This window comes from Schistocerca americana, chromosome 7, assembly GCF_021461395.2.
Source record: "Schistocerca americana isolate TAMUIC-IGC-003095 chromosome 7, iqSchAmer2.1, whole genome shotgun sequence".
In the NCBI taxonomy this organism is placed as follows: domain Eukaryota; kingdom Metazoa; phylum Arthropoda; class Insecta; order Orthoptera; family Acrididae; genus Schistocerca; species Schistocerca americana.
In genome coordinates this window covers 594,028,561-594,055,340 of record NC_060125.1, presented here as the reverse complement: position 1 = coordinate 594,055,340, position 26,780 = coordinate 594,028,561, and the positions used below count along the sequence as shown (strand labels likewise).

Sequence of the window (26,780 nt, the reverse complement as noted above, 5' to 3'; positions counted from 1 at the left end):
TTTGTAGGACTCCTAGTGATAGATCAGTGGTGCACTACACTAAACAAGCAGCTACTTGGATAGCAGAGTACTTGTGGAGTGCACATGGGATTTCTTAGGCTTGGCGGTAGTTTGACTTGGTCTGATGAACACTTGCCAGTCGATATGCAGCAAGGGAAGTCAAACAGCATTCAGCATAAAGACACCTTGACTGTCATAATTTTATCAGTAAACTGACGAAGTATTGGTAGTAATGTTCCCAAATTTACTGCCCTCCAAGAAAGTTATTGTGCTCAAATTATTCTTGGTAGCAAGAGCTGGCTGAACCTGAAGCAGAAAGCGTTGAGATATTTAGTGAATTGTGGAATGTATATTGGAAAGATAGATTAGTGGCCATAGAAGAGGGAGTGTCCATTGCAGTTCACAAAAATATTGTCTTGATTGAAATCAAAGTTGAGTGTGTCATTAAAGTTATCTGGTCATTTATAACAGGTGTAGGTGAAGCCAAGTTAATTGTCGGGTGTTTTTACTGGCCACCCGATTCCACTGACAGTTCTAGAGTTGGGTCAACAGAAGCGTCCGATCCCATCCGTCTACTTTGACCCATGATGTAAGGATGTTATGATGTGTGACATCATTACGGCACGGAGTTTAGTTTGAGTTGGTTCTGTTTGTAGATGTCGTCTTGTTGTGGTACAGTGCGCATTTTAGTTTTTTTAATTGGTTGTTGTTGTTGTTGTTGTTTGTGTGTGTGTGTGTGTGTGTGTGTTTGTGTGTGTGTGTCACAGTGTTACAGTGTTACATGGTGTATTTGTTTCATTTGTGCTTTGGTGTTGGTAGATCTTTAGGTAAGGATATGACGATCAAGTTCAGTAGCGTGATGTTGCGGGCGGAGATGGGGAGGACATGTTGTCCTTGATTAAGTTTCTGCAGATGTTTGGATTAACAGCAGAAATTGTGAGTTGTAGTGTGTGCCGAGAGAATATGAGGTCAGAGAGAGTTCCAGAATCTCGGACCAGGGACGTGTGTTGGAAGGATAACCTTTGGTACTCCATTAGACGCAGTACCTGGTTCGAGAAATCAAGGTTGGCCATGAGAGAGATTGTTTTGATGATTTACTGTTTCTGTTATAGGTCCTCTATTAGTTCCTGTGTGCATGAGACAGGAGTGAGTGAGAGGACAGCGTTAGACTGGTTTTCTTTTTCTAGGGAAGTGTGTTCGGAGTAAGTGTAGTGTAGGGGTAAGTTTGGTAGGCTAGGGATGGTGGTTGAGATGGACGAGTCATAGTCTGGGAAGAGGAAGTATGAGAGGGGTAAGTCTCCAGTTGGTTTGTGGGTGTGGTGGTCGTTAGTTCGGGGGGGGGGGGGGGGGGTATGGTGATAGTGTTTTCAGGGTTTTAGAGAGGTGTAGTGAGAGGCAACTGGTGGGATTAATTGAAGCGTATATTGAGGAGGGGAGTACTTTAGTTTCAGATGGTTTTTGTCATGCAGGGGTTTGGGGAAGAGGGGTTATGATCGTTTAGTTGTAAACCATAGTTTACAGTTTAAAAATTACAAAACTGGGTGGTGTAGCCTACTAATACAATAGAGGGGTTTGGGGGGCAGTTATATCAGTCATAGTGAGAGGGAAGAGGTGCTCTTCTAATCTGCAATCTCATTTAGATGAGTATTGCTGGCAGAAGAGTGTCTCTGAGCATTGTATTTTTCTTGTTTCTCTGAGCCGGCTGTTGTGGCCGAGCGGTTCTAGGCGCTCCAGTCGGGAACCGCGCTGCTGCTACGGTCGCAGGTTCGAATCGTGCCTTGGGCATGGATGTGTGTGATGTCCTTAGGTTAGTTAGGTTCAAGTAGTTCTAAGTCTAGGGGACTGATAACCTCAGATGTTAAGTCCCATAGTGCTTAGAGCCATTTGAACCATTTGTTTCTCTGAGGGCAGTGAGTAATATGCACAGGCCGAGGATGGTTAATGTAGGGGTTTTGGTGTGTGTGTGTGTGTGTGTGTGTGTGTGTGTGTGTGTGTGTGTGTGTGTGCGTGCGTGCGTGCGTGTGTGCGTGTGTGTGTGGAGGGGGGGAGGAAGAGAGTTGTGGGTTGTAGGTAATGGTTGTGGATTTAGGTGGCTTGGTGGGGTGGGGTTGTTTCATGACTGTGTTGGAGAGCACCTATTTTGTTGCAGTTGTTTTTGAGTTGTAATGTGTGATTGAGTTTTGTTTATTTTGTGGTTTTTATTTGTTGGTGGGGTTTTTTTTTTCGGGGGGGGGGCGGATGGTAAAGTAGGGAGGGGAGCTGGGGTTGGCATTGGTAGGTTCGGGGTGATTTGGGAGTTTTTTGTTTGTGTTTATGTTGCTTGTGTGTGTGTGTGTGTGTGTGTGTGTGTGTGTGTGTGTCTGGCCAACCTAATGTGTAGCGCCATAATTTGTTGGTGGTAAGATGTCGTGTTTTTGGGTCTATTGTTTGCAAGTTGTAATGTTTTGTGTGTTTATGGTGTATTGATTGTTTTTTAATTTCTGTGGGGTGGTTTGATTTTTGGGTTTTTGAGGTGTTGTGGGTTTCATTTTATTTATCACAGTTGTAGGTGTTCGTTTTTTGGTATCATCCGTTGTGGTTGACCTATATAGGTCAATAGAAATGTTCAATTCCAGTCACTTCCAATTTTTGTAGTGGTAGGTGTTTGTATTTTGGTATCATCAGCTGTGTTTGTCCTATATAGGCCAAGGGAAATGTTCAGTTCCAATTTTTGTCATTGTAGCCGTGTGTGTTTTGGTATCGTCAGCTGTGGGTGGCCTATACAGGGTGAGTCACCTAAAATTACCACAGGAAACACCTCCCAAACCACAAAAAACACTGACTAACCAATTCCACAGACCAAAAGTGAAGAGAGTGGCTGTTGTACTTGGTTAATACAAACCATTGAGAAATACACGTAAGTCTGATTTTCAACATGTATATAGGCCTATGTGTTTTTTTGTGTAAATGGAAACCCGTTGCTATTTTTAGCATAACTGAAAATAGAAACAATGCTGTTTGTTCAATTCTAAAATGTTAAGTACATCCAGAGCAATTTGTAACGTAAGGTTGACACTTGAAACCTCAGACATTCAGTCGTGTGTTGTAACAAACAATATCTGTAGGGCTATGTTTATGAAGACTACGCCGTTTATGAGGTTGGCTCTCTCTGTGTCTGCACATCGCGCTTACTGAATTAGCCGTTGTACTCAGAATAACTATAGTACACTGTGTTGTAACAAACAATATCTGTAGGGCTATGTTTATGAAGACTACGCCGTTTACGAGTTTGGCTCTCTCTGTGTCTGCACATCGCGCTTGCTGAGTTGGCCCTTGTACTCAGAATAACTATAGTACACTGTGTTACTGGACGTCTGTGATAGTGTACCGTACACAAGTAAGAACAGTAGTACGCACAGTAGGAACGTGAGAAGGTTGCAAGTACAACAGTGTGTACAGTGTTGTAAGAACTGTGAAAATGATGTTTTCTAACTCTGAAAAGGCAGAGATGATACTCATCTATGGCAAGTGTAGACAAAATGCATCTGCAACTTGCGTATTGTATACAGAAAGGTACCCAATCAGAGAACATCCAACACGCCGCACATTTGAAAACGTCTATGAACAATTGTATGCAACAAGTATAACCGTAACACGCAAACAGGTCCTAACAAACCCATCACAGGAGAAGTAGGTGCAGTTGTTGTGTTGACTGCTGTTGCCTTGAAGTTCACGTGACATCGCTGGAGGCAGTGCAATGAGTCATAGTAGTGTAATGCACGTACTTCACCGTCACAAATTTCACACGTATCATGTGTCATTGCATCAGCAATTACATGGAGGTGACTAATAATCAAGTGAATTTTGGTCAGTGAGAATCAACAGAGAATGCATTGCAGTTCTACCTGTTTACTGATGAAGCAGGTTTCACAAACCATGGTGCAGTGAATTTACAAAACACGCATTACTGGTCCGTGGACAATCCTCGCTGGCTTTGACAGGTGGAGCGACAGTGACCGTGGAATGTAAATCTATGGTGCGGAAGTAATTGGTGACCATCTCATTGGTTCTCACTTTATTGAAGGCACCCGAGTTTCTGCAAAATGATCTGCCAACATGTCCCACTGGAAACATGTAGACGTATGTGGTATCAACATGATGGTGCTTCTGCACATTGTGCAATGAACACTAGGCTGACCCTTGACAGAACGTTCGACATTTGTTTCGTAGGACGTGGCGGAGGCGTAGATCAGCTAGGCCATTCTCCTGATCTTACACCTTTAGACTTCTTTCTGTGGGGCACGTTAAAGGAGAACGTGTACCGTGATGTGCCTACAACCCCAGAGGAAATGAAACATCGTATTGAGGCAGCTTGTGGCAACATTACACCAGATGTACTGCGTCATGTAAGACATTCATTACACGGTAGAGTGCAAATGTGTGCAACGAGTGATGGGCACCACTCTGAATATTTATTGGCCTGAAATGTCAGGACACACACTTTTCCATCCTCTAATTGAAAATGAAAAACAAATTTGTGAGTTTAACTAAATTGTCATGTTAGCACACATTTTATTCTAACATATCAGTGCCGTACAGTATTCTTCAGAGAAAAAGACTAATAAAAATGTTAGTATGTGGATGTAATGTGCTGTTCAAGTCTCTTCTGTACCTATGTTACATTGCTGTTCTTCTTGTATCTCTTAATTACTTCGGTTCTCTCTGATACACACGATTAAACTGCTGAGGAGTTATTCAAGCATCTACTTTATGTTACAAATTACTCTGGATGTAATTAACATTTTACAATGTAAGAAATGGCATTAATGAAGTATTTTGTTCTATTTTCAGTTGTACTAAAAATAATAACAGGTTTCCATTAATAAAAAAGTATGTGTTGAAAATCATAAATGGTTTGTATTAACCAATTACACCAGCCCATCTCCTCCCTTTGGGTCTGCAGAATTGGTTATTCCATGTCTGTTGTGGTTTGGGATGTGTTTCCAGTGGTAATATTAGGTGACTCACCTTGTATATAGGTCAAGGGAAACGTTCGATCTCAATTTTTGTCATCATAGCTGTGTGTGTTATGGTATTGTCAGCTGTGGTTGAGCTATATAGATGAAGAGAAGTGTCCAATTCAACTTTTTGTTGTTTTAGGTGTCGGTTTTGAGGTATCGATAGTTGCGGTTGAGCCATATAAGTCAAGGGAAGTGTCCGATTCCTGTGGGTTTTGTGGGTGTAGTAAAATGTGGTAATTTTGTGTTTTTTATCATCCCTTTTTGTGGTTTGGGATGATGGTGAGTGTTTTCTTTATGTTTATATTTAGCTTGTCCTCACTCTTAAACCCCCAATTTCCCGCAGTTGTCTCATTAGTTTGATTATATTTTTGGAGGGAGATGTTATTGTCGAATTTATATGTATTTTAATGTTTGTTGCTGTGTTTATGAAGTGATGTCATTGGAGACGCTGAGAATGGTCATTTCTGCCATATTGATGAAGTCATGAGTCAAAGCAGATGGTGGAATCGGATGATTCTGTAATCCCCTAGAGTCATTCAAAGAAAGTCTAAGGTCAGTACCACATATACCCAGATCATGCAATACTAGTTGGAAGCAACTTTAATATGCTGAGTATAGACTGGGATGTCTATGGATTCATTGGGGGGGGGGGGGGGGAGGTGTGCAGACAGACAGTCATCTGAAATACTTTTGAATACAGTTTTCTAAAATCTGTCTTTAGCAGCTAGCTTGGCAGCCACTACACAATGGAAATATCTTAGACTTTGTAGCTACAAATAGGCCAGACCTTATCAACAATGTCAGTATAGAAACGGGGGTCAGCGATCGTGATGTCATTATAGCAACAATGATTACAAAAGTTAATTAAATCGATAAAAAAGGCTAGGAGAGTGTTTCTGCTAGATAGAGCAGATAAGTAATTGTTAGCATCTCACTTCTACAGTAAACTGACATTACTTAGTTCCAGTAAAATGGATGTAGTGGAATTATGGGCAAATGTTAAGCAGATTGTAAATCGTGGTCTGGTGAGTTATATGCCTAGTAAGTGGGTACTAGATGGAAAAAAAAGCCACCATGGTTTAATAAAGAAATTCAGAGGATGTTGAGGAACCAGAGGCTGTTGCACTGTTGGTTCAAAAGGGAATGCACAAATGACGACAAGCAAAGGTTAGTAGAGATTCCTGCATCTCTTAAAAGATCTGTGTGTTTAGCATACAACAACTGCCACTGTCACATCTCGGCAAAAGATCTGGCAAAGGACCCAAGAAAATTCTGGGTGTATGTAAAATTTCTAAGCGAGTCTAAGGCTTCCATTCAGTCCCTCGTTGACCAGCCTGGTGGAGCAGTTGAAGAGAGCAAAACGAAAGCCAAAGTTTTAAATTTACCTTCAAGATATCGTGCATGCAGGAGAACCATACAGACATAATGTGATTTGACCTCAGACAGTCTCCCATATGGACGACATAGAAATAAGCATACCTGGCGTAAAGAAGCAACTGAAAGATTTGAAAGCAAATAAATCACTAGGTCCGGATGGAATCCCAGTTCGATTTTACAAAGAGTACTCTATGGCATTGGCAAATAAATCACTAGGTCCAGATGGAATCCCAGTTCGATTTTACAAAGAGTACTCTGTGGCATTGCATTGCATTTATTGTGCATCTCTCACCCAGCACAAGGTCCCAAGCTGCTGGAAAAAAGTGCAGGTGAGTCCAGTATATAAGATAGGTAAAACAACAGACCCACAAAATTACAGACCAATATCCGTAACTTCTGCCTGCTGTAGAATTCTTGAACACATTCTCTGTTCAGATATAATAAACTTTCTTGAGGGTAAGTAGCTTATGTCCACGAATCAGCATAGTTTTAGAAAGTGTTGCTTGTACGAAACCTGGTTTGCCCTTTTCTCACATGATATACTGCAAACAACAGATGAAGGACAACAGGCAGATACTGTATTTCTAGAGTTCCAGAAAGCATTTGACACAGTGCCTCATTGCAGGCTGTTAATGAAGATATGGGCATGAGGAATAAGTTCACAGATATGTGGGCGGCTCGAAGACTTCGTAAGTAACAGAACCCAGTACATTGTCCTCAACCGTGGGTGTTCCGTCACAGACAATGGTATCATTAGGTGTGCTCCAGGGAAGTGTGATAGGACCTTTGTTGTTCCTTGTATACATAAATGATTTGGTAGACAGGGTGGGCAGCAATCTGCGGTTGTTTGCTGACGATGCTGTGGTGAATGGTAAGGTGTCGAAGTTGAGTGACTGTAGGAAGATACAAGACAAAATTTGCAGTTAGTGTGATGAATGGCAGCTAGCTCTAAATGTGGACAAATGTAAGTTAATGTGGATGACTAGGAAGAACAAACCTGTAATGTTCAGATACAGTATTACTAGTGTCCAGCTTGACACAGTCAAGTCATTTAAATATCTGGCTATAACATTCCAAAGTGATATGAGGTGGAACAAGCATGTGAAAACTGTGGTAGGGAAGGCAAATGGTCGACTTCAGTTTATTGGGAGAATTTTAGGAAAGAGTGATTTTTCTGTAAAGGAGATCGCATACAGGACACTGGTGCAATCTATTCTTGAGTACTGCTCGAGTGTTTGGGATCTGTACCAATCGGATTGGGTGTCAGAGGGAAGCCAAAGATATTCTAATGTAAGTACTGTGCCAGCTTCAAACCAAAGAGGATGCATACAGAAGTAAAGAGGTATATAGTATAAAGATAAACACAACTATGTAGGAAGAAAAGGTGTGTGAATGGCTAAAGAGGAGATGGAAAAAGGAGAGGACAGAAGAGTAAATGGGAGTGAGGTTGGTTAACGTAGGTTCAGTCCAGGGGGATGGTGGGATGAAAGGATGTGTTGGAGTGGAAGTTCCCATCTCCGCAGTTCCGAGGAACTGGTGTTGGGTGGGAGAAGCCAAATGGCATGTATGGTGTAGCAGGTTCCTAGGTCCCTAGAATTATGCTGGAGGGCATGCTCTGCTACTGGGTTTTGGACATCTCCTAGGCGGACAGTTCGTCTGTGCCCGTTCATGTCGTAAGAGGCGACTAAAAGGAGTCTTTCACCTTTTGGCCTTTATGTGATGTTCCCCTGTTGGGTTTGACCTCCATTTTTCAAAATTTTCGCAAAGAGTGAGCCAACTGGGGAAGGGTGCCTTTCATGGTGCAATATGTCCATCATGCATTGAGATCTTTAGCCCACACTCTCATTGTGGCATTGCAGTCCTGCTCATCCTCCATCTCTTGAGCAAGGACACCTCCCTGGGTGCATTTTCCTTTACCCACTATGCAGTGTCATTTTCTGCACCGACGAGGACCATGGGATTCTTTGCACCTCATATCCAGCACGTAGCCAGTCCATTGTGGTGGGGCCACCTTGTACCCTGTTGGTTGTAGCCCCCTGACAATACAGGGATCGCTCTGCTGATGCCTGCGCCATGAACTCCCCATGTATGCCATGGAGCAGATGCCCATCTCCCTGGAGCAATGGGACTCCCGGCAATGGCCATCTTGCCACGTGGCCCTTGCTGAGGCTGGGTGGCGCCCGTGGGGAGGGCCCCTGGTTGGAGTGGGTGGCATCAGGGCGAATGACATGCAATGAAGCATAGTACATCATCTCTTGCTGGTGGTCCGCTGCCAGCAGTCTCTAAGCGGGCAAAGTCTAACTTCAATGTTGAGAAATATGACCCCAAATTGTTCCCCTCCCTGGCCACACGATGGGAGGAACGCCATGTTAAGGACGGCAGTGAAGCTTATTCGCCCCGGTACCTCGTATGTACGAGAGTTGACGGGGAATCTTTCATGTCCATCAAGCCTCAGTTTTTTGTGGAGCATTTGGAGGACAAGTTTTGGGAGGAGGAGGGCTTCTCCAAAATGTGCTCTGGGTCAGTCTTGATAAAAACAGCATCCTCTGCCCAGTCATGGGCATTACTCACTTGTGACAAGTAGAGGGATGTTTCTGTTACCATCACAACCCATAAGAGCTTAAATTTGGACCAGGGTATTATATTTCACAGGGACCTTCTTTTGCAGTCTGACAGTGAGCTGCGTGCCAGTTTAGAGCAGTGAGGTGTTCATTTTATCCGGCACATCCATCAGGGTCCAAGGAATTATCAGGTTGCCACGAGTGCCTTCATCTTGGCCTTCTGGGGTGACACATTGCCCGAGAAGGTCAAGGTGATGGTCTACCACTGCGTTAAGCCATATATTCCTCCCCCGATGTGGTGCTTTAAGTGCTGGAAGTTCGTTCATACATCTTCCCACTGTACTTCCAGTGTCACATGTCAAGATTGTGGATGTCCATCACATCCCAATGCTCCATGTGCCCCGCCTCTTATCTGTGTCAACTGCGGAGAGCATCATTCACCTTGCTCGCCAGACTACAGGATTTTACAGTAAGAGAGTAAAATTGTGGAATATAAGACAGTGGACAGACACCTACACTGAGGCAAAGAGGAAATTTGAGCACCTACATCCTGTGGCTATGACCTCCTCTTACACCGCTGCTACGAGAACAGTTGTCGCCCCATCAGTTCCTCGCATTCCTGTCGCCTCTCGGAACCAGAAGACTACACCTGCCCCCTTGATGGTGAGGGGCACTTCCTTCCCTGTTATTGCTGCACCACCTACTTCGGGAGCAGCCCCCCCCCCTTACCCCCCCTCCCCCCACCCAAACCGTCGGGGATATCAGTCCCCACTTCTGAGCTGGAGAAGCGCAAGTCTTCTTCAGCTCCTCTTGCCAGGAAGGAGCCCATTGGGTCACTCCCAGGTTTCTGCTAGTGGGAAAGATGACACCCGCCAGTGGCTGAAGAGCCCAAAAGCAGCTGGTCATAGGGCTTCACACTCATCCTCAGTCCCGGAGACTGAATCAGCGAAGACCTCCCAGCCAGGGAAACCCAACGAGCAACGAGAGAAATCCATAAAGAAGGTCCCCAATACCAAGGGAATTTGGATGGCACCCACACCACCACTACCTACAAGCTCTGCATCAGCGGGTGAGGTGGAGATTCTGGCGTCCACTGAGGACCTAGATCTGACCGGACACTCTGACACAATGGATATAGACTGCTCAGGCAAAAAGTTGGTGGCAGCAGGTGACCATGAGGCGTAAACTGCCTCATTGAATGTCCCGTGCCTTCCCAGTCTCATGATGATGTCATCCTCCAGTGGAATTGCGACAGTTTTTTTCCACCACCTGGCTGAGCTACAGCAACGGTTAAGCTTCACACCTGCTTTCTGCAATTGCCCTCCAGGAAACCTGGTTCCTGGCAATACGGACCCCTGCCCTCGGCAGCTATAAGGGGTACTACAGGAACTGTAGCGACTATAATCGAGCATCAGGTGGAGTTTGTGTTTATGTCCTAAACTCAGTCTGTAGTGAAACTGTGCACCTTCAAACCCGTCTTGAAGCTGTGGCTGTCAGAATAAGGACAACGCAGGAAATCACTGTCTGCAAAACCCATGGGGTGGCACCGTGCTTACTGGCCCAGGAAGAGATGTCGAAACTTTCCTGTCTCAGTTCGACCTCTGCCTCTTAAAAACTGGGACCGCCACACATTTAATTGTGGCTCATGGTAGCTACTCGGCCATTGATTTATCAATTTGCAAACCCAGGACTTCTCCCATCTATCCACTGGAGAGCACATGACGACCTGTGTGGTAATGACCACTTCCGCATCTTACCGTCACTGCCCTTGTGTCAGGCCCATGAACGCCTGCCCAGATGGGCTCTAAACAAGGTGGACTGGGAAACTTTCACGTCTACTGTCAGCATTGAATCTCCCCCACACAGTAACATCGATGTGATGGTTGAACAGGTGACTACAAAAATTGTTTCTGTGGCAGAAAGCGTTGATCCCTTGCTCTTTAGGGTGCCCCGGCGAAAGGCAGTCCCTTGGTGATCGCCAGAAGTCGCTGAAGCAATTAAGGAGCATCAGCGATCTCCACAGTGGCATAAGCAGCACCCTTCCCTGGAGCACCTCATAGACTTTAAATGGCTCTCATATTCACCAGCTTATCAAACGATGGAAGCAGGAGTGTTGGGAGAGATATGTCTCGACCATTGGGTGCCATACATCACCTTCCCGAGTCTGGGCAAAGATCAAATGTGTTTTCAGGTACCAAACCCCAACAGGTGTTCCTGGTGTTAATGTAAATGGCGTGTTATCTACCAATGCAAATGCGATTGCCGAGCACTTTGCTGAGCACTATGCTTGAGCCTCTGCGTCAGAGAATTACCACCCCCTCCCCCTCCCCCCTCCAGCCTTTCGCACTCTCAAACGGCGGCTGGATGAGAAGTCCTCTCGCTTACTACATGCTACAGTGAATCCTATATTGCCCCATTTACAGAATGGGAGCTTCTCAGTACCCTTGCTCACTGCCCCGATGCAACTCCTGGGCCAGGTCAGATCCACAGTCAGATGATTAAACATCTCTCATCTTACTACAAGCGACATCTCATCATCTTGAATTGGATCTGGTGCGTTGGCGTCTTTCCACCGCAATGGCTGGAGAGCACCATCATTCCAGTGCTCAAACCCAGTAAAAACCCACTTGATGTGGATAGCTATCGGCCCATCAGCCTCACCATGTTCTTTGTAAGCTGCTGGAATGTGTGGTGTGTCGACAGTTGGGTTGGGTTGGGTCCTGGAGTCATGTGGCCTACTGGCTCCATGTCAGGGCGGCTTTCACCAGGGTTGCTCTACCAATGACAATCTTGTGTCCCTCGAGTCTGCCATCCGAGCAGCCTTTTCCAGACAACAACACCTGGTTGCCATCTTTTTTTGATTTACGAAAAGCATATGACACCAACTGATGACATCATATCCTCACCACATTATATGAGTGGGGTCTCTGAGGCTGATCCCGATTTTTATCCAAACTTTCCTGTCGCTTCGTACTTTCCGTGTCCAAGTTGGTGCCTCCCATAGTTCCCCCCATATACAGGAGAATGGGTTCTCGCAGGGCTCTGTATTGAGTGTCTCTCTGTTCTTAGTGGCCATTAATGGTCTAGCAGCAGCTGTAGGACCATCCATCTCACCGTCTCTGTTTGCAGATGATCTGCATTTTGTAGTGCTCCACCAGTACTTGTGTTGCTGAGCGGCACCTACTGGGAGCCATCCACAAGGCGCAGTCATGGGCTCTAGGTCACGGTTTCCAGTTTTCAGCCACAAAGTCGTGCGTTGTGCACTTCTGTTGGCATCGTACCATTCATCCAGAAACAGAACTTTACCTTAGTGACAATACACTCACTGTAGTGGAAACATATCAATACTTAGGACTGGTTTTTGACGTCCACTTGGCTTCCTCACCTTCATCGGCTTAAGTGGAAGTGCTGGCAACACCTCAATGCCTTCCGCTGCCTGAGCAACACCAACTAGGGTGCAGATCGCTCTACGCTGCTGCAGCCCTTGTTCAATCCCGCCATGACTATGGGAGTCTGGTTTATGGTTTGGTGGCACTCTCAGCATTGCATTTACTCAGCCCAGTGCACCACTGCAGCATTCGCCCAGCGACAGGAGCTTTTAGGACGAGTCCGGTGACCAGCGTTCTTGTTGAGGCCGGAGTCCCTTCATTGCAGATTAGGTGAGCACAAATGCTGGCCAGTTATGCTGCACACATTCGTAGTTCTCCTGCGCATCCAAATCACTGTCATCTTTTCCCACCCACGATGGCTCATCTCCCGCATCGACAGCCCAGGTCAGGGCTTCCAATTGCAGTTCGTGTCCGATCCTTTCTTTCCAAACTGGAGTCCTTGCCTTTACCACCTATACTTGAGGTCCATTCACGTACACTCCATGGTTTACACCTAGGCCACGGCTTCGCCTGGACCTTTCACATGTCCCTAAGGACTCAGTTAACCCCATGGCTCTCCGCTGCCACTTCCTCTCGATGCTTGACGTGTACCGAGGCCACGAAGTGGTTTACATCAACGGCTCAATGGCTGATGATCATGTCAGAATTGGGGATGTCCATGGAGGACATACTGAATAGCATTCGTTGCCAGATGGCTGTAGTGTTTTCATGGCCGACCTGGTGGTTATATCTTGTGCTCTTGAGCACATACGTTCATGGCCTGGGGAGTCGTTTCTTCTGTGTACTGACTCCTTGAGCAGCCTACAAACTATCGACCAGTGCTACCCTCGTAATCCTATGGTAGTGTCCTTTCAGGAGTCCATCTATGCCCTGGAACAGTCACATCGTTCAGTTGTGTGTGTGTGGACCCCAGGACACGTCGGAATCCCAGGCAACGAACTTTCTGACAAGCTGGCCAAATAGGCTACGCTGAAACCATTTCTGGAGATCGGCTTGTCTGCAAGTCACCTGCGTTCAGTACTACGCTGCAAGGTTTTGCAGCTTCGGGAGACGAAATGGCATAACTTCAGCACACACAACAAACTGCGTGCCATTAAGGAGACTACGAATGTGTGGCAGTCCTCCACGTGGGCCTCTTGCAGAGACTCTGTGGTTCTCTGCTGGCTCCGCATAGGTCACGCTTGGGTGACACACGGCTACCTCCTTTGCCATAATGACACATCTAAGTGTCGGTGCGGTGCCCATATCTTGGTGAGCTGTCCTCCTTTAGCTGCCCTGCAATGGACTCTTCAGTTAATGGCTTGTTGCCATTAATTTTAGCGAACAATGCCTCATCGGCTAATTTAGTTTTATGTTTTATATGTGATGGTGGGTTTTATCATTCTATATAAGTTTTCGCACATGTCCTTTGTCCCTTTGTGTTCTGCACTCAAATGATTTTAAGGGTGGATGTTTTAATGTGTCATAGAGTGGCTGGCTTTTCCTTTTTATTCTCATAGTTGGCAGCCATGGTCATCTGCTCTCTTGTTATTACCTCTTCTGCCTGTATCTTGCTTCTCTCTGTGATTTTCTTTTCCTGTTTTGTCCATAGTAGTGTTGGTTGTCCTCCTGTCATTCTTCTGGTTCTTCCTTTCTCCTGTTGTTGTGCTGTATGTGTCCTTTCCTTTCTTCTTTCCATTGTCTAATTATATTGCCGGGAACATGGGACCGATGACCTTGCAGTTTGGTCCCCTTCCCCCCCCACCCCACCCCCCCCACCCCCACCCCTCCCCCTCATTTAGCCAACCAATCCTATGTATCGTGGTCATGAGAACAAGATTAGAATAATTACAGCATGCATATAGGTATTTAAACACTCATTCTGCCCACACTCCATATGTGAATGGAATGGGAAGAAACTGCAATAACTGCTGCAATGGGACATACCCTGTGCCGTGCACTTCACGGTGGTTTGCAAAATATAGATGTCAGTGTTGACGGAGATTAGGGGTTCTTCCTGTTGCTTTGATTTGTAGAGCTTGGTAAGACTGTGGTTCTGTATGTTCTGTAAGTAGTCTAAGGTTAGGAAAACTTAGTCAGTTTTAACTTTTTTACTTTTTGCATTTATATTTTTCACAGTAAGTAAGTGTTGAGCACATTGTTATTTTGGATTCTGCGTGATTAATGTTTAAACACCTTTCCTTACCTTGGCAGCATCCTGTCATCAAGTGCAAATATAGATTTGGAAATTCAATATAGAATTAATCTCATGTTGGAGCATCTGTTCCCAGACTGAGATGTCAAGTATTTGATAATTATGATGTCAATGCTGCAAGAAAAATCCTCGTATACAATTCATTTGTAATTTCCACCATCCATTTATGGCTTTGAATCCTGGACATGTTACAGATGGCATCTAAAAGCTGGAGCACTATCACCAGTGATTCTGCATAAAATAAGTCTAGATAAAGCACAAATGTCAGCATCCTTGAAGAGGCACATATAACCAATATAGAGGCAATGGTTTTAAGATGGCAGTTACTATGGGCGGGGCGTGTAGTTCCCATGCCAAATAATCGTGTTCCCAAACAAGTGTATTACTTTGGGTTAAGGGTAGATGAGATATAAGTAGGAGGTCGTAGGAAACCATCTAAGGACATAATTAAACCTAAAATGAAGATGTAATTATTTAATTGGATAGATAAAAAATCTAATCGCCAAGCGGTGGGAGAGCACAAACAGGAAAGACTGTTGTGATTGGCAAACGTTTGGAGCCAGTGGCTCATTTTTCAGGCAGAAGGGTTAAAGGGGAAGGAAGAAGGGTCAAGGAAAAGGACTGGAGAGGTCTAGGAAAAGGGGTAGATTTTGGGAAAGTCACTCAGAACTATGGGTCTGGGGAGACTTACCGTACTGGATGAGAAGGAAAGACTGATTGTTGGGGACTGCATCAGACGAGATTTGAAAACCTGAGATCTTAAAGATGGAAGACAGGGTAATATGCAAGAAAGAGATTACTAGTAAAACATCGCGCACAAGTTAATAAGAGTGAGAAGCTCAGTGCATTGTACATAACAGAGGCGGGAGGGGGCGGAGAAAAATAGCCGGGACAATGGAAGATGTAAAAAATTAAAACGGAGTGAAGCAAAGAGTAGTTACAGTGAAGAAAAGCTGTGACAGAAGAAATTAATGTAAATTAAGGTCAGGTGGGTGGCGAGACATGTTGAAGAGCTAGTTCCCACCTGGGGAGTTCTGAGAAACAGGTGTGTGGGGAAAGAAAGAATCCAGATGGCACCTGTGGTGACACAGACGCTGAGGTCACAAATGCTCTGTGACAGGATATTACGAGTTGCTAGTGTATACCTCTGCCTATGCCCATTCATCCTAATTGATAATATGGTGATAGTCATGCTGACGCAGAAGGCTAAACAGTGTTTACATAATAATTGGTATATGATATATGTTGTTCGCAAGTGGCTCTGCCTTTGCTAGCATACGTTTTGTCAGTTACAGGCTATTGTGGGTGGTGGTAGGAGGATGCATAGCGCAAGTCCTGCAGTGGGGACAGTCACAGGAATAGGAGCCATAGGGTAGGGAGCTGGGTACAGAAGGAGCTTACGGTCTGACAAGAATATTGCAGAGATTGGGAGGGTGATGGAAAGCTATTCTAGGTGTGGTGGGCAAAATTTGAAACAGAATGGATCTCATTTCAGGGCATGATTTTAGGAAATCATGACCCTGTCGAAATAGCAGATTTACACATTTCAGACCATGATAATACTGAGGTGTGCTCCAAAGCTGTTTTTTTGAGAGATCAGCAGTACCAGGGTTTGTTGTGATGGCCTGGGAAATCTGCTTTTTAACCAAGCTGGTGGGGTAATTACGTGCAGTGAAGGCTGAGGTCAGAATGGTGGTGTATTGCTGTAAAGAGTTTGCACCCGAACAAATACGTTTGTCTCGTATGCCAAGGCTGTATGGGAGGGAACATTTGACATGGAATGTATGGCAACTGTCAAAATGTAAGCACTATTGTTTGTGGTAGGTTTAATGTGGATGGAAGTGTGCAGCTGGCCTTCGGTGAGGACAAGATCAACATCTACATCTACATCTACATCTACATGGATACTCTGCAAATCACATTTAAGTGCCTGACAGAGGGTTCATTGAACCACCTTCACAATTCTCTATTATTCCAATATTGTATAGCGCGTGGAAAGAATGAACACCTATATCATTCCGTACGAGCTCCGATGACCCTTATTTTATCATGGTGATCGTTCCTCCCTATGTAGGTCCGTGTCAACAAAATATTTTCGCATACGGAGAAGAAATTTGGTGATTGGAATTTCATGAGAAGATTCCATCGCAGCGCTAAACGCCTTTCTTTTAATGATGTCCAGCCCAAATCCTGTATCATTTCCGTGACACTCTCTCCCATATTTCGCGATAATACAAAATGTGCTGCCTTTCTTTGAACTTTTTCGATGTACTCTGTCACTCCTATCTGGTAAGGATCCCACATCGTGCAGCAGTATTCTAAAAGAGGAAGGACAAGCGTAGTGTGGGCAGTCTCCTTAGTAGGTCTGTTACATTTTCTAAGTGTCCTGCCAATAAAAGGTCTTCGGTTAGCCTTCTCCACAACATTATCTAAGTGTTCCTTCCAATTTAAGTTGTTCGTAATTGTAATACCTAGGTACTTAGTTGAATTTACGGCTTTTAGATTAGACTGATTTATCACATAACCGAAGTTTAACAAGTTTCTTTTAGCACTCATGTGGATGACCTCAAATTTTTTGTTATTTAGGGTCAATTACCACTTTTCGCACCATTCAGATATCTTTTCTAAATTGTTTTGCAGTTTGTTTTCATGTTCTGATGACTTTATTAGTCGATAAACGACAGCGTTATCTGCAAATAACCGAATACGGCTGCTCAGATTGTCTACCAAATTGTTTACATAGATAAGGAACAGCAAAGGGCCTATAACACTGCCGTGGGGAATGCCAGAAATCACTTCTGTTTTACTCGATAACTTTTTGTCAATTACTACGAACTATGACCTCTCTAACAGGAAATCACAAACCCAGTCACATAACTGAGATGGTATTCAATAAGTATACAATTTCACTATGAGCCACTTGTGTGGTACAGTGTCAAAAGCCTTCCGTAAATCCAGAAATACGGAATTGATCTGAAATCCCTTGTCAATAACATTCAACACTTCAAGTAAATAAAGAGCTAGTTGTGTTTCACAGTAATGATGTTTTCTAAACCCATGTTGCCTGTGTGTCAATAGACCATTTTCTTTGAGGTAATTCATAATGTTTGAACACAATGTATGTTCCAAAATCCTGCTGCATATCGACGTTAACAATAGGGGCATGTAATTTAGTGGATTACTCCTACTACCTTTCTTGAATATTGGTGTGACCTGTGCAACTTTCCAGTCTTTGGGTACGGATCTTTCGTCGAGCGAATGGTTGTATATGATTGTTAAGTATGGAGCTAATGCATCAGCATACTCTGAAAGGAGCCTAATTGGTATACAGTCTGGACCAGAAGAGTTGATTTTATTAAGTGATTTAAGTTGCTTCACTACTCCAAGGATATTTACTTCTATGTTACTCATGTTGGCAGCTGTTCTCGATTTGAATTCTGGAATATTTCCCTAGTCTTCTTTTGTGAAGGCATTTCAGAAGGAAGTGTTTAGTAACTCTGCTTTGGCAGCACTGTATCTCCATTGCCATCACTCAGAGAAGGCATTGATTGTTTCTTGCTGCTAACATACTTCACATACGATCAGAATCTCTTTGGCTTTTCTGCCAGGTTTCGAGACAAAGTCTCATTGTGGAAACTGTTATAAGCATCTTGCATTGAAGTCCGCACTAAATTTTGAGCTTCTGTAAAAGATCGCCAATCTCTTTGTGCAACAATTGTCTAACCCGTTTTGTGTACCAAGGTGGATCAGCTTCGTCATTTGTTAATTTATTTGGTATCAATCTCTCAATTGCTGCCGATACTATTTCTTTGAATTTAAGCCACATCTGGTCTGCACTTATATTATTAATTTGGATTGAGTGGAGATTGTCTCTCGGGAAGGCGTCAAGTGAATTTTTATCTGCTTTTTTGAATAGGTATTTTTTTCGCTTATTTTTCGAGGATTTGGGGATTACAATATTCAGTCTCGCTACAACAACCCTGTGTTCACTAATCCCTATATCGGTTTTGATGCTTGTTATTAACTCAGGATTATTTGTTGTTGAGAGTTCAAGTTTTCGCTTATTTTTCGAGGATTTGGGGATTACAATATTCAGTCTCGCTACAACAACCCTGTGTTCACTAATCCCTATATCGGTTTTGATGCTTGTTATTAACTCAGGACTATTTGTTGTTAAGAGTTCAAGTGGCCTGCACACCGCTCCTCATCGTTAATCCGCTAGCTGCAATGCAGTGTTACATGCACTACCTCCATGGGATTAACACTTATGTACAAAGCCCACTTTCAGCAACTGCATCATCTGAACTGGGAGGTCAGTAAAAGGATCCAATTATTATTTTATTCCGGTTGCCAACAATGACTTCTGCCCATACTATGAGGGTTGTTTTTTAAGTAAGGGCCGTTTTAATTTTTAAAAACGATACAAATACTTTTGTACAAAAACTTTTATTTTCTGATTCTACACACTTTTACCTATTTTTCTACATAGTTGCCTTGTTTATTTAAGCATTTGTCATACCGTACAACTAAGTTTTTAATTCCCTCTTCAAAGAATTCGGCCGCCTGCTCCGACAGCCAAGAGTTCACGGCCGCTTTCACTTCATCGTCGTCATTGAAGCGCTGCCCGCCAAGATGGTGTTTCAGGTACCGGAAAAGGTGAAAATCGCTAGGAACAAGGTCGGGGCTGTATGGTGCATGGTCCAAAACTTCCCAGCCAAAAGAATCAATCAAATCCCAAGTTTTTTGAGAGGTGTGAGGCCTAGCATTATCGTGCAGGAGCAAAACTCCTTTTGTCAGCATGCCGCGCCTTTTGTTTTGAATTGCCCTGCGGAGCTTCTTTAGAGTTGCACAATAGGCATCTGAGTTGATTGTCGTTCCTCGTGGCATAAAGTCCACTAGCAAAACACTGCGCCGGTTCCAGAACACAGTTGCCATAATCTTGCGCTTTGACAGCGTCTGTTTGGCTTTGACCTTGACGGGTGAGGTTGTGTGTCGCCATTCCATCGATTGTCAGTTGCTTTCGGGAGTGATATGGGATACTCATGTTTCATCTCCAGCGACAATTTGACTCAACATGTCATCCCCTTTATCCTCGTAACGAATCAAAAAGTCCAATGAAGTGGCAAATATCTTCCCTTTGTGGTCCTCTGTGAGGAGTCTGGGTACCCACCGAGAACACAGTTTTTTAAAGTTTAGGTTTTCAGACACAATTTTGTACAGAACTGATCTTGAAACTTGTGGAAATTCCAAAGAAAGAGTGGAAATTGTGAATCTTCTGTCCTCACGAATCTTTGTTTCGACTGCAGCCACCAAGTCATCAGTGATCACAGAGGGCCGGCCTGAGCGTTCTTCGTCATGGACGTTTTGACGGCCATTTTTAAGCTCTCTAACCCATTGACGCACTTTACCTTCACTCATTGCATTCAAGCCATAAACTTCTGTTAACTGACGATTAATTTCTGCAGCTGATAGGCTTCTCGCGGTCAAAAAACGTATCACTGACCGTATCTCACACGCGGCAGGTGATTCAATAATCGTAAACATTATAAAGTAGCCCAGCAATGCGTACACGTCAGCTACAGAGCTGCAACTTGCATCAGTGTGAGCGGGAAGGATGCCGGCAAGTAGCGCAGTGGCTTGCTGCGGCGTCCGCGCGAACTACGGGACTATACGTGCGAACGGCCCGTACTTAAAAAACAACCCTCGTAACTCACAGGAAGTATCTACTTCAATTTCGTAACAAGTTAAACTACTTCTAACAGCAACAAACATGCCACTGCCAACCGTGTTTAGCCTATCCTTGCGGAACACCGTTACGATCTTCACAAAAATTTCGCCTGAGCTTATATCCGGCTTTAGCCAGCTTTCAGTGCCTACAACGATTTGAGCGTCGGTGCTTTCTATTAGTGCTTGGAGCTCTTGGTACTTTCCCAACAAAGCTATGACAGTTTACAACTGTTATACCAATTGTTCCTGTATCTATGTTCTTCCTGTGTTCAGCCTGCACCCTTTGTGACTGAAGCCCTTCTTGTGTTTTCCCGAGGCCCTCTAAACTAAAAAACCGCCCAGTCCACACAACACAGCCCTGGTACCCATGTAGCCGCCTCTTGCGTATAGTGGACACCTGACCTATTCAACGGAAACCGAAACACAACCATCCTTTGTGGCAAGTCGAGGCATTTGCAGCCTACACGGTTGCAGAATTGTCTGAGCCTCCCATATAAACAGCCAACATACAGCAATTGGTAGGAGGAAGTCCAGAAGAGAAAGGACGAAATGGAAGAATAGAAGCTGCTCCATCTGGGAATATCTGTTACCACTGCAGCAAACTGTGTACCTTTCGCATCAGACTTTACAGTCACCACTAGACTCACAGATGATTGGGAGACGAAGCTACTCGACTGCAAGAGTTTGCAATAAATGAGCATTTGAAAAAAGTAATAAGAGTCTAATCTAAATATTAACAAAAGAAGAGACTGAAATGCCACATAATTGCAAGTGGTCCACTTAACACCCTACAGGAAGTGAATTGAATCTTGCTGTGGGTCAATTGAACCATGCAGGAAGTTAACTGAACCATTGTCATTAACTGGTACACTTTCAGAAAAGTAATACACATCATAGGAACCAATGACTGCCTGACGTGAAATACAACATAATTTCATTCTCATTTATTTGTTATTGCAGGAAACATGAAGTTCATGCATTACAATTAGTCATGATAACAATAAGATAAGTTGAATCGTAATATGAGATAAATAAGATACAAATAAAGAGTTGCACTGTGCTCACAATCGAGACATGCAAGGTATCAAATGAAAACTAATAACAATACTTGCAATTAGAGCTCATTGAGACAATAGGAACATTTTAATATAAGACAACTTTTGAGCTTGGTTTTAAATTTTGAACATTCAAGATCCTTCAGGTATCTTGGTGATTTATTATAAGAGGTTGCTCCTTTCACATATGGGACATCTTCCATGCTGGATGATGTTGCATTACTTGCTTGAATAATCTATTATCATCCATTTATTGGTGATAACATAGCTACCAGGCAGGTCTTGACAGAGGAGTGAATGAAGTGTGTGCCACATTGTAGGGGAGGTATAGCACTAAACGTGTTGTAAAGCCTGCTTTCCTATATGAGGAAACCCTGAAAACAAACCATTTTAACTTGGAGATAGCCCCATTTCTGGATATGCTCTGCATACCAGGTCAAAGGACATTTATAATTACTAACATTTGTCACAAAGAACTGGATGGACTAAAGAAACAATTAAGGTCAGTTAGTGAGAAGCCAACAAAACACTTTGTGGTACTGAAGTTGTGCTGAGGAGTGGGTTTTGGATACTTCTACATCAGTTAACTGCAGATCACTGCACAAAGGGTGTGTTACCATATTTTTGAGTGTACTTTGTATTATGGTTTATTCTTATCCATTCATGGATGTAGCATGAAAAGAACGACTGTGTGAGCTGCACAATCTATACGGGATAGGTACATAGGGGACTGAGGAATATTTATACGTGGCTCAGTCACATTAATGTGACCACCACCTATGTTTAACATCAGGGTGCAATAAACACTCAAAAATGACAGGTGGCAGCACTATCACTGGAGGGTACACAAGGCGTATCACTGGGATCCAGAAAACAGTGCAGTTGTTGTCATAATGTGAAAACGGAGTGATTTATCTGATGTCCAAAAGGGTATGATCATTGGCTGTCAGGCCAGAGGGGGACGGGGGGGGGGGGGGGGGGATCAGTTCCAAAATGTTTTTAATCAGTTCGTGTACTGCCGTGGTTGAAGTATATCAAGCATGACAAAATCGTGCTACCCAAAACCAGCACTCAGCACTGAGGCAACTGTGGGGCACCACAGTCCATAGGTGACAGGAGTGAATGACAGGCTTGAAGATGTCTGCAGGCTAATAGACATGGAACTATTGAGCAACAGTTACCCAGATGAACCAAAGGGCTACTAACAGTGTCTCCTCAATGACTGTGGCAGCAGGCACCTGGTTTGTGCACCCACGGTGACTGCTGTTCCTCGGTGACGAAGGATGGTATTTGCATGCCGATACTGCAACTGTACATCCACTTGAGTGCCAACTCGTGGCTTTTTCAGATGAATCATGTTTTATGCCCCATTGGATTGATGGTTGTTGGCGTGTATGGCATGAAATGTCCAAATGCCAACAGTTTGCAACAATTGTTGGAAGTGTCCAAGCCGAAGGAGGTAGAGTTATGGTCTGGGGAATGTTTTCATGGCATTTCCTGGGTGATCTCATAATTCTGGAAGGCACAATGGATTAACACAAGTATGAATCTGTCCTCGGGGACTGTGTCCACCCCTACACGCCGTCTATTTTTCCTTGGCACCGTGGCATCTACTTGCAGAAGAGTACAACATTTCACACAGCTCGCAGTGTGTGTGCATGGTTTGGAGAGCACCAGAATGAGTTTACTGTATTCCTCTGACCAGCAGACTCCCCAGCTTTAAACTCAGTCGAGAATCTGTGGGACCACTTCGATTGGGCTTTTCCTCACCGTGGGTCCTCGACCGGGAAACCTAGTGCATCTGGCCAAGGCACTGGATTTGGCACGGCTCCACTTACTTGTCGGCACCTTCCAGAACCTGACTTACGTTCTTCCTGCAGGTCTTGCAATGGTGTTCACTGCAAAATGTGGTTATTCAGGCTTTTGCCAGGTGGGCACATTAATGTGACTGGGCATTGTAGTTCTTCTCCTGAAATGGTTTTTTTTTTCTGTGGGTGGGTTCTCACGAGACGAGGTGTACGTCATCTTTCTTTGAGCATTTGACAGTTAAGATTTTTCAACATTTCTGTCACACTTTCTCATCAGTCAAACAAATTTGTGACCATTTGCGCCACCTGTCTTCGTATTTGCACCACCTATCTTCACGTATATTCTGTGTTCCCTTTTAGTCCAACAAGATATGAAATCCATACACTTGAACAGTTTTAAACTATATACTATGAAGTGTTTTGCTTGCAATCTCTTTTGTGGTCAAACTACAGTTTCTCAGTATCTTGCCAATGAATTGTAGCTAGCCATTTGCTTTACCTACCACTGAGCTTAATGGTTATTCCATTTGATATTTATACTCATAGTTAGTTCAAAAAATTTCTGTAACTTGACTAGCTCTTGTTGTGATTCATTTATCCGGTAGTCAAAAGATACCATGCTCCTGCATTTTCTAAGGTCCACAACTTTGTGAGTGTTTTTTATATAAACCTTTACACATGGTTGATATTTTGTCAATCTAACTGGATATTACTGCAGTTTTATACATGGTGCAGTTTTCTTGTAGAAAACAGCGTGTTTGAAAAATTTGAAATTGCAACTAATTCTATCTCCTAACTCATTAATCTATAATGTGATTTGTACTACATCCCGCCTGTCAAGAAATTTTTCACCCAGTCCTGTAGGAACATATTTTTATTTATGTGGTGTCAATGTGACACCGAATCAGAAGCTTTCAAAAACTCTAGAAACATCAAAGCACCATATTTTCTCTGTCCGTAGAATGTAGGATAATATATGTCAAGAGTTTGAATTAAGTTTTATGTGGTCATTGTTTTGGGGACTGATGTTGATTTCCATGTAGAAGGTTATTTTAGTCTCTGAAGGTCATAATGTTTGAATTCAGAAATATTTCCAATTTACTACAAACAGATGTGAGTGGTATACAGTGGTAATGCTGTGGATCAGTTGTACTTCCTTTTTGTAGATGGGTTTGACCTGTACTACTTTCAAATCACAGTGAACATCTCTCCGCTCAGGTGCTCAGGTGCTCAGGGGATCTGCAGTAAATAATGATCGTGAGCGGAGCTGACTCACTCTCAAATTCTATATAGAACTTGACTGGGACTTCCATTGGACAATGGGATCTTATTGGGTTACAATGATTTAAGTGGTTTTCAACACAAGTAGTAGGTCACTTATCTTAGCAGCAGTAAGATTGATGGCTAAATTCTGTTGTTTTATTTATTCTAGAAGGAATAGAATGGAACATGACATGATGAACATAGCTTGTGTATGATTCATTTCACTGCATTGCAGCTAGCGGATTAACGATGAGGAGCGGTGTGCAGGCCAGCCTGGATATGGGTTTTAGCTGGTTTCCCACATCACACTATGTGAATACCGAGTCAGTATGTATGTCCCACTTCACTTACACAACTCACGAACCTTAGAAAACTTTCACATGAATAACGATGTTTGCAGATAGTTTGGGGAACACACATTCCATGGGTGTGGGGGGAGGGGGGGCAGGGGACGGCAACAGGATGGGCATCAGGCCACCCCTTAAATTAATTGTGTTGTAATCCATTAATAACTGATAATGTGCCAGTGCGGGCCAAAGTCACTAGAAAAAGAAGATTGGTTTGCATTTCAGTAGCTGCTGTACAGTAGATAGTTAGTGATGTTTGTGGTGACATCAAGGACTTTATTAAAGTGTGTGTAAGGAAATAAAATGATTGTATGACATTGGACGGGGAGATCCAGTCTAGGGGAGGGTCAGCCGCATGGCGCAAGTCTTTTTGTTTGCCACCACTTCGGCAACTCATCTGTCTTCGTGATGAAGATGAGATGAAAAGATTATGAAACACAAACACCCAGTCCCAGGGCAAAGAAAATCTCTGATCCGACTGGGAATTGAACTGAGGGCCCTGTGATGTAAAGGCAGTGATGCTAAGTACTAGACCATGAGCTGCATACTGTGTAAGGAAGATAATGTCAATAAAAAGTGGTTAAAAAAATGTGATATGAAATAGTGGAATGTTCACAATGGGATAACAACACTCAGTGGCACTCAGGACTGGAGCAAATTAACCACATTCTCTGCCAGGATTTCCACTTCCTCTTGTTGTGCACTGAAATGAGGAATATTCTCCCTACCCCTCCCACAACAGTATTCTGCCACCCAATGAATTTTTAATGCGTGTCTTGAGATACATTTAAGTGTAATGATATAAATGGAACAATCCACACCAAACATATCATACATACAAACTACAGAAGTAGCTACCATATGACCCATATTATCGGTGATACGTTTATTATCCACATTTGACACGTCCACTCTTAACAAATTTTGTTCTCTGTAACAGGTAGCTTGTGGAAATGGGCAAAACCTAAAACTAGTCATTCAGTAAATTAATAGAAGTTTTGGTTTAAACATTTTACAAAACACCATTTCTTCAGTATTTTAGAGCTGCAAGATGTAGCATACTGAAAAATCTACACAATAAGTCTCCATCCCTACTCCACCCCTTCTCCCAACCCCTTGTCCCATGGCTCATATCCCTGCAGTAGATTTAGATGGAAGACCTGTTCCATTCATCCTGCCACTACCACCACATACTTCTGTCTTGTCACAGTCATCTCCTACCCCATCAAAGACAGGGCTACCTGTGAAAACAGCCATATGACTACAAACTAAGTTAACAGTGCCACTTTCTGCATGGACGTGACAGCTAAGGAGCTTTCTGTTCACATGAATGGCCACCGCCAAGCTGTGACCAAAGGACAGCTGGGCCACGCACATGCTGAATATGCTGCGCAACACAATGTGTTTCACTTTAATGACCACTTCACAGCCTGCACCATCTGAATTCTTCCTATCAACACCAGTGTTTCTGAACTGAGCAGACGGGAATTCTTCCTAAAACATATTCTTCATTCCCATAATCCTCCTGACCTCAACCTTCACTAGTCCCTGTCCTCTACCTACCTATCCCTTTACCTGTTCCCACTCCTGCACTAAACACGTCTTCTATCCCACCATCGCATCTACTTGTCTTTTCCCCTCTCATCACCCCCCTTCCCCCCCTCGCCCTCCCCCCTAGCATAGTGGCTTCCGTTTTTCTGCCAAGAAGACGGTCTGTATTAACTTCTGGCACTACAAAAAGTTTCTCCCACCGTCCTTACGACTCGGTCCCGTTGCTCTCCCATTCATGAAGACAACAAAATTTTTAGGTCTTACATTTGACAGGAAACTTAGCTGGTCTCCACATGTGTCATATTTGGCTGCCCGTTGTACCCGTTCTCTAAATGTCCTCCGTGTTCTCAGTGGTATGTCGTGGGGAGCGGATCGAACCGTCCTACTTCGCCTATATTGGTCGATCGTCCGCTCCAAGCTGGATTATGGGAGCTTCGTATACTCCTCTGCACGGCCATCCATCTTACGCCGGCTCAACTCCATACAACATCGGGGTTTACGTCTTGTG

At 43.8% G+C, this 26,780-nt stretch overlaps 1 protein-coding gene across 2 annotated transcripts in view; it reads left to right on the top strand.

Moving 5' to 3' along the window:
• Positions 1–26,780, top strand: part of LOC124622672 (protein lethal(2)k10201) — a 77,087-nt gene that overhangs the window by 1,764 nt on the left and 48,543 nt on the right. Inside the window, exon 1 of one of the 2 annotated variants that reach the window (XM_047148465.1) lies at positions 568–589. The exons of the other annotated variant lie outside the window; for it this stretch is intronic. The gene's annotated coding sequence lies outside the window, so the exon portion shown is untranslated. Of the gene's footprint in view, positions 1–567; positions 590–26,780 lie in introns of those variants that run through there. 2 annotated transcript variants of the gene reach the window in all.